This window comes from Cloeon dipterum, chromosome 1 (assembly GCF_949628265.1).
Source record: "Cloeon dipterum chromosome 1, ieCloDipt1.1, whole genome shotgun sequence".
Taxonomy (NCBI): Eukaryota; Metazoa; Arthropoda; class Insecta; order Ephemeroptera; family Baetidae; genus Cloeon; species Cloeon dipterum.
In genome coordinates this window covers 30,255,728-30,264,854 of record NC_088786.1, presented here as the reverse complement: position 1 = coordinate 30,264,854, position 9,127 = coordinate 30,255,728, and the positions used below count along the sequence as shown (strand labels likewise).

The 9,127-nt window shown below is 40.2% G+C and overlaps 1 protein-coding gene across 2 annotated transcripts in view; it reads left to right on the top strand.

Annotated features, from left to right (window-relative positions):
• The first annotated feature begins 212 nt into the window (after positions 1 to 212).
• peb (pebbled) overlaps positions 213 to 9,127 on the top strand; it is a 55,379-nt gene continuing 46,464 nt past the window's right edge. The window contains exon 1 of one of the 2 annotated variants that reach the window (XM_065476746.1): positions 213 to 379. The gene's annotated coding sequence lies outside the window, so the exon portion shown is untranslated. The remainder of the gene's footprint in view (positions 380 to 9,127) is intronic. The other variant, XM_065476721.1, reaches the window with a different exon arrangement.

Genomic DNA, 9,127 nt, shown 5'->3' with positions numbered 1-9,127 from the left:
GCCCCGACTGATGAAACATTTCATCTGCATTAAAATCTCTCTTGGCGGGCAGAATTTCGGCAGCGAGTATTTTCAGATTTTTGCAATGCAAATGAGTAGGTGGAAGCGGTGTGGCGGCTGTGCTGCGTGCGCGCTGAATCCGGGCGCTTGGAGGCGGCGGAGACGGGCGCCGCGGGAGCTGGAAAGCTGCGCTGCTGCAGGGGGAGAGTGCGAGCAGCGAGAGCAGCAGCAGCAAGAGAATTGGTCGCCGCCAGCCAGATCGATAATTTGGCAGCAGCTCCATAATATCGCCTTTCTGGCCGCGCTAGAGTCACTCTGCGGCGCCTCGTGCACCTGCAACCAGCACGTCTCGTTCGGCATCCTTGTGATTCGACCTAAGGTAGGTTCTTTTGCAAAAAAGGTGTTTAGACCTTGAAGCGGAATTAATCATGCGTTTTCTTAATTAGCGGATACATTGCTGTCCGCAAAGTGCTTTTATGAACTTGCAAAAGCGGATAGGTGTGGTTGAAATGAGTTGAAACGTTTTTACAGGACCTGCGGTTAGTTATGAAAACTTTCACCCTTAATTGTTACTATTCGTGTCAGTTTAATTTAGTTCTTCAGTTGTTTAAATTTAGTCTTTGAATCACATCGCAAAATATTGAGAAAAGGATAAAAACGAACTCTTCTATTGAAGGCCAATTAGGATCAAATTGACAGACACGCGAATTTGTCAGAAAAGTGATTTCTCTCTCTTTCTCTCTCTTCTCCATGGTATAACCGCACATTTTCTCTTTCAATATATCCATGTATATGTCTTGTTAGTCCCTGGGAGTATCGAGTGCAAATATATATAGATTGATCGAATCTCGGTCTCGGCTGTTCGGGGGATGCAATTTTAAACAGGCGCCGAGACCAAATATTGACCCAGGGTCATCGTCGCCTTGCGTCTCGTCTCGTCTGTGCTGCGCGCCTCTCCGTGTCACCCTGGGGATGAAAAATGATCCGGGGGAAAGAATGTCATTTTGGCTGCCATGTACAACACGTGCCTTCGTGAGTCGTTTGCACGCGTTTAATAGCGTACAGCAGCAGGAGTGAGAGAGCATCTCACCTACTCTCTCTGTGTCTTTTGTATATTATGATATCAAGTGATGTAAAACCAGACAACAGACGCGTAGACATGAAATAATGGAACGCGATATTAAATTTATTCGTGTTTCACTCAAAACAACTACTTAAGAGAATTTTTGAATTCCAGCTTGAAAAGGGACAGAGATGTTGATGATCTTATAATGAAAGTATAGAGTCCAAAATATTTTCTTTTAGTCATCCTTCATTTCAAAATGAAATTTTGATGTCTTGTTTCGAAAAGATTAACCTTAAATAATTTTACTGCCTTTATGAAGAACACAAACATTTTGTACAGGGTTAGTATCGTGTTCTTGCGAAATGGAAATAAAACAAAACAAGCAATATTAATAAATTTGTTGAAATATTTTTTTAAAAACCAAGCAGAGGGTTATCTTTGCTAAATTTACTAAAATTCCCACTCAATATTTGTTCGTGATAAACCTGTGCATTAATCGTCAAATAAAAAGGAATGGTATTTATACAATGTGGCGTACTGCGCGCATTGAAGCTTCAAGCCATTCATTGAAATCTTTTGTGGCGCAATACTCCTCATTACCACCACAATCCAATGTACTATGGATGGGTCTTTCAGCGAACTCTGTCTGGGCCAACACAGCAAATTATACAAACATTCCCAATATAAATAGAATTAATTTCCGAGAATATCCACTGCGTCAGAGCTCGAGGTATCGATAAAATTAAGCGCCACAAAGTCTACCGTCGCCAAGCCTGAAAATCTCCATCTCGTCCGTCTCTCTGCAGTGACCCAAAATGCTCCAGCACACAGCGATGAGGCTAATTTAAATGCAATTATCTATAGAGTACAACGTTCACTGCACGCGCGATAGGCCGATCCGACGAGAATAGTCTGATGGTTTTTAACTCCGGCGAAACGCATCACGTGCGAAGCTCCCTTTAGTCAAAAAGCAAGACGTGCAAAGGGAGCAGAGAAGAGGCTTCTCTCTCTCTCTCTTTCTCTTACGTGTGCTCCGCGCATATAGCCGCCGGCGAGGCCGGGCGCGCGCGGGTGAGTGAGTGTGTGTGTGTGTGTGTGTGTGTATGTATAATGCAGTATGTTTTCTGCTGGGAGGTTGCTAATGATCTGGGGCTTTTGCTGCACGACAGATGAACCGAGTCACGCAATGGACCTTACCTGAGTACATTAGTAATAATATTAAACTGCGCCGCCACTCAGTCTAGATCAATACCATCTCTCCCGTGTGCTGCTGCTGCTGCAGCGAAAGCGCCCTCCGCTCACCGCGCGCGAGTCTCCCCGAGAGCACCGACGCAACCACCTCTCTCTCTCTCTCTCTCTCTCTCTCTCTCTCTCTCTCTCTCTCTCTCTCTCTCTCTCTCTCTCTCGCTCTCTTCTTCCGCCGCCGCCGACAACCCCTCGGCACTATAACTTAGTCACCCTATCTGCAGGGCTGCACGATGTCTGCCTCTCGTTTCGATTTTTCACAAGATAGTGAAATGAATGAGCAAAATGGTGAAACCGATGTGTCAGAACAAGTTTTAAAAGATAATTCTTTTAAAAAAATACCAACTGCTTGTAATTGCAAGAGTTAAAAATGCGTGCAAAGAGATTAAGAACGAAAGTGTTTTATCATGGTGTATGTGATATTTTGTAGCGTAAATTCAAACGCAAATTAGGAAAGAAAAAGGAAAAGAAGAATAATATGAAAAATTTTAAACTATGTTTTCGTTGAGTTTGGCAGTCTGGAAAAACTGGAAACAGTATTAGTCCCACATTTTAAACTGTTCAGTAGAGCCGATTGGTCTCCGTTTCGCTTCACATTTTGAGGCAACGAGGGAATTTTTTCGCAAATATTACTTTTATTCAAAGGATCCAAGCGAGGACACAGTGAGATTTTCAAAGCTCTTTGAATATTAACCTGAGTCTTTTTTCAGAAAATCCTAATTAATTTATTAATTTTTTTTAATTAACATTTCAAGTTTATTAATTGCCATAATATTCAAAAGTTAACCATACCAAAATTTGATTTAACAGTCGCTCCATTACGATTAAAATAGGAAAAGTGCGAAAATCTAATTTTTAGATTTTTTCACGTGCTCACAAAAAAGTAGCGTTTTTAATCTAATAGTCTACATATATTTTGTATCTGATCCGGGAGCCACACCTAATAATCTCGTCATCTGCGAAAGCCAGATCAGGGGAACAAAGCTGCGTTTCATCCCCCCACGCGTATTCGTCATGCTGATTTGAAAGCATGCATCAGGAAAGGTGATGATACACTCTGCGGTCGATTACTCTCATTACCAGCCTGTTTTCATCCTTTTCACGTCGACAAAAGGAACATCAGCGCACACCCTCGGTCCGCTCTGTTATATAAATGTAAAAAGCGTGCGCATTTGAAAGATGCGGTGTTGATCTCTGTGGCTCGTGCCACCCTGCACCCTCGGGGGAGGACGCTGAAAAGCTGTTCCACCCCAGCTAAGTTGAGCAGTTTGTTTGCGGGGGCTGCAACACAACATACACAGTCACTTAGGGTGGCGATTGACTTTTAATGCCTCGTTAATTAGATGAGTACCCGCTTTAACGAGAGTTTCATTGCCTCTCGATTATGATTTAAACGCGCACACAGCTCCTTTCCAGAAAAAGGGTTTGCTCATGCTTTATACCGAGAAATCCATTTGTGGGAAAACAGGGGTAGAAGCAGCAGGGAGGGGTGGCTGCTGCTGCAGCTCTTTGATGCGGAGTTGATTCTGCAGCAGTTGGACGTGCGGCTGTGAGGAAAGTCACGCACGCAACCGTTTCCGGCATTTCCAGAATTTCCACTGAAGTTCTGAGTAATCCTCGCCCAAATGCAGACAACTCATTTGCGAGATGGATCGTACTTTCCACGCGACTTGCGGCTTAATAAGGCAAAAACGCGATTTTCTAGATGTTTGTCGAGAGATAACCAGTCGTGCATTTCATTATAGAGCATGGTTTGGATCTCCTATTACTAAATGAACTACCTTTTACTGCTTAAATCGAATTTTGAATTGATTTATAAAATGAATAGTTTTTCTTCTGTGATCATTTCAATAATAAACAAAAAAAAAAATAAATTTAAAATAATATTAGTTTGCCGAACATTCTGCCGAAATTTCAATTATCTAACCGCAGGGGATAATATCCTATAGACCGGTGTAGCACAATTTTGAATATGGTTAATAAAAAAATAAATCTCAAGGTAAAATAAGAAATTTATTATTAGCGAATAGTCGGTCATTGTGATGTAATTAGAGTTAATATTAACCAGTGTTGGGTGGTTATTAATGCTCTCTGCACCAATTTTCTGAATTATTTCAATTATTTGTTTTTATTCGTGCTTATCAGAGCGTAAATAAAATTTCAAGTAAAAACGGTAAAAACACAATCAAGAAAAGGCAGATATGCTATCAATAAGATGCAAAAAAATCAATTACAATCCCCGCAATGAAATTACTAACTGCACAAAACAAATCTCACCCTTATAAAATATATTAATTTGTTTTCGTGCCCTTTTTTAGAGGATTTATTACTGTGGGAATGACCTCAGCGCCGAAGGATGGGCAAGGGTGTGAGTCACACAAAAACTCATTCTTCGCCAATTGCTCGCCCGATTTGCAGCGTGCAAATCGCCAATGGTCAGCACAGGCAAAAACACGGCCTGCAAATATTTTGACGGCCCACTGGAGGTGCAGATGAAAGAGTCGTGGACAAAAGGAGGCTCGCATTTTCCCACAGCAAGAACTGCAGCAGTTGCGCTGCGTGGAGATAAAATGCCGAGTTATGATGAGGGGTACTTTATATAATCACTTTTGACCGGACGTTGGAGCGCGAGAAAAAAGCCGTCGGGTGCGTAAAAACGGCGATATCGCCAAAACCTGCTCCGACCATCTCTTTGGTGGCACGGGTGGCCAGTTTTTTGTACGCACCGACGGCAGCAGCAGCAGCGAGAGGCTTCTTCCGCACCCCTCGCTGCGTCGGAGAAATTGTATAACTTCAGAAGTATATATGCATACACATATATTACGTGTGTGCTCGCTGCCAGTTGCTGCTGCTGCTGGCGATGAATTTTCCTGTCACGCCGCTGTTAATAAATAAATATAACAGCGATTGCAGGGCATGATTTGATGCATTTAATTAATTGTTTGTTTCACCCCCAACATAATAATTTAATTTAATTTAGTGATCCTCAGTCCTGAAATGGTCAAAACACATCTCTGATTATTTTTTTCTTTCACGATGGAAAACAAATTCTCTATTCATTATTTCAGTTCTAATTCTAATTGGTGCGACATTGTAGAAGTTTATGAAATAGGCGAACACTCGCGAGGTTGTGTTCATATTGGAGATAAATTAAACTAGGCTTCATCCTCGTTGCAAAATTGTGGTTTTTCGTCGAGAAAATTAAAACGACAATATTGCAACGAAAATGAAGCCTGCGGTTTAATTTGTCTCCAATAAGTTTTTATTTACAGAAAAATAAACAGCTCGCTGTGCACCGAGGACAATTAAGCTGCACAGTTAATAGTTTCAACTGAATAAACATAATAAATGTGTATATAATTAATTTTCAGCTTTTGGCATAAAGGGATGAAAACAGTTAGACATTTAATTTACTCATTTTATAGTCAATAACAGACCATGAAAACAATTTTTTTATAATTTTATAGCAAGTTTTCTTTATAGAGTTTTATTTTGTAAAGACTACCACAGCCTCGTCCATAAGCGAATATGAATATTTAATGATGATTTAATTAAACTTTGTCGAATTATGTTATTCACAACGCATCTCTATTTAACTAATATTTCCTTATCGCATTTCCTCTGCTTCTTTTTTCCTCGTTGACTTCTGCCTGATTTTCCTCTTGCGAACCGAAAATTTCCAGAAGAGATCTCAATCTTCCCCTTTTCGCAGCCACACGAAATTAAGTATTCTCTCCGCGAGCGTTGCCGCGGAATGCCGCATTCTTTCTCGACCGTAAAGTCACCCCGTCAGGAGAAACATTATAAATTCTTGAATGGCCGGACGGACGGACGGGCGGGTGAGCGGGTGAGAGGGCGACCCAGCCCGGACGATGGGTGTTGGAGAGCAGAAAATGTATAGGAAGTATCACGAGACGCGAACGGGCGAGTGCACGGTCGATAATTCAGCGCAATTTTGTTGTGTCTCATATTCTGTGCGCCTCACGGGCTTCTTTTTCCCATGATCGAAACGAGCGAGCGAGTGACTGCGAAACTCGTCTTATCTCTCGCCGTTTAATTTGCATCCGCCGCCGCCGCGAATTTTATGCTGTACGTCTGTGCCCGCTGCCGGTGTTACGCGCTCTCGAAGAGATTGGCTCGGCCACTTCCTGCGCGCCAAAATCGCCTTGGATGATGACGCTCTCTCATTTGCATTTTTGGGAGAGAACACACACACACACACACCGCGCACTGCCGCATTGCGAAAAGAACCGCCCCTAATTTGCTCCTTTGTCAGCGGCGAGCACGCCAACCGAGCGGCTTATTTAATTAAATTTAATTGTTCACCCAGCGCACAGACAATTTCGTGAACAAACGAAATCCTTCTGCCAAGGAAACTCATTTAGAATGCTGTTATTAGTTATATAGCGGCTAATTATTTTAATTCGAGTAATTTACAACAATTCAAAAGTTTGATCACAGAGGATATATTTAATTCAACGGTGTTAGATATGAAGTAGCATTGATCTCAATAGGTGTGAAATCCTTTAGGATTAAACATCTCAATCGTTTTAAAATATAACTTGTTAGCCAGCTTCGTTTTAATATGAAGATGATTTTTAATGGCTAAAAGGAATCGAAATGATTTAAGTTGATTTACATGAAAAATACTCCATTTTCGTCAATTGAAATAAATCCAAACGTTAATTTTACAAATTTTCCAATAATTTTTTTTATCCTTGTAAAGTTAAAATAAATTGAGTTTAAAATTAAAACTTTATAAATGTAATGCACAAATATACCAAAATAATTGTCTTAAAAATGCTGTACAAATGATTGAAATCATTGAGCGTGAAAAGATCTGAGATGAATTACGCTCAGAATGTTTTTCAAGGCTAGAGACATATACTTCGCAACTTCATTTGGTCGCTGAACTATCACTATACAGATTCGCACTACAAGGGCGTTGTTTTATATATCTTTTTGTTTTCACCCAATTAATATGCAACGCGGTGTGTCTAACAGGCAATTTTGGTCAGATGAGTGCGTCGTGGCTCCTTTTTAGGTAGCTATTCGCGTCTATTTTAGAGAAGACACGCATAATGTCGAAGAGAGAGATATAAACGCACGCGGCGCGCGCTCTTATCTGTTTTTGTGTGCGTACTATGACGCGCGCGGGGTGGTGTTTTGGCTCGGAACGCGCTTTGTACCGGCGCGGCTATATAATTGTGTATCTTCTCCCACGGCGGTGGACACCTGGCTGGCACAGGAAGTTATCGGTTCAGTGTATTACCCGGAGAGAGAAAGAAAGACGCGTCATTAAAAACAATATATGCTTAAAAACTGCTCAACGGAAGTTTGGCGCATAAAGGCCAAGTTTCAAAATAAACCTTTATCTTTTACAACGATCAAATGACTGATTGATTCCACACGTTGTGACTTATTGAGAAATGAGTTTTTTTTATTTTAAACTTAAACTCTCGTTAAAAAACATATTTTAGGATTTATATGCCGCATATACGTTTATTAGTTGGTGTTATAGAAATGTAGAAAGATTTGAAAAAAATGAACAATAATAATTTCGAAAATTATAGATTAGTTTTCAATTAGGTGAATTTTCGTTTACATACAAATTTTATGATGTACGACTTGATTTTTCGTAATTTTTTTAATTATGAGAAATATCAAAATCCTCTCTCGTGATGTTGTTTTTTTGCTCTGTATAACCTTTGTAAAACCTAATAATTGTAATTAGCAAAAATGCTAGCAGAATTCATAGAGAAAGTAGAGCAGATATAATTTTTATAAATATTTTTGATATGACTATAAACATGGAAAATTTGGTACAATTATCTGATTAAGCCATTTTCATGTGGAGAGTCAAGAATGACATGTCAATCGATTCGTCACGTCAAATAAAGTTAACCTGTCAAATATCAGTCAATAAAGGATATTAATACCATGAACTTTATAACCTAAAGAGTATCCTCTTGTTTCAAATTCGAAGAAAATGTTTCTAGTAAAATAATATTTATTCTTATAATTTTTCCCAAAAGAACTTCTTTAAGCTAATAAAGTGACAAAATTTTCGGTTAGTACGAACAAAAAAATATTTTAATTTGACAATTTTGGTCAACTCGATATGACAATATTATATTCAGTTCAGGCATTTAAAATTATATTTCATGCAGTTATTTTTTAAATGCTGAGGGTTTGCTCGTTATGGGACTGATAACTTGGCCATGATGCACAACAGTTGAAATTTGTAATCGACCTTCTCGATCAAAATAAGAGCTTTCGCGCCGATTTTTTGTCCTCTGTAATTATATAACTCTTTATCCGGAATGAAATCTTCTTTTGTGCTTTGTTTCCTCTCCCAAAACCAGTTTACTTTTCTTGGCGAGCTGCTGCTGCTGGAGAATTTGCTTCCGTTTCCACTAAATCGTTGAAATTGATGTGCCAAGAGGAAGGATGCAGAGCGCTGCAGAGCGCCTGCTATGTGGTTTTCCACCGAGAGCAGCAGCTAAGTCACGAACACTCTTATTTAGTTGAGTGTTGTGTTCTTTGCAGCCCGCAAGGCCACTCGGCCACCTCATGACTCTTTTCAGTTTTAATTTTAATTCGGGCCCCGCCAACGAACCGCGCCGCGCCGGTGAGATGAGGGAGCAGGTGCTCCTTGTGTGTGTGTATATGTTGCAGTTGGGTGCCCCCTTAAGCGTGACGACGAATGCTCTCAGCAGAGAACGAGAGGCGATGCTAAAGTTTCGTTGTTTGAAGCCAAATGAAAAACTCGCATTGTATCATTAATTGGTTAATCTGGATTACAAATGAACAATA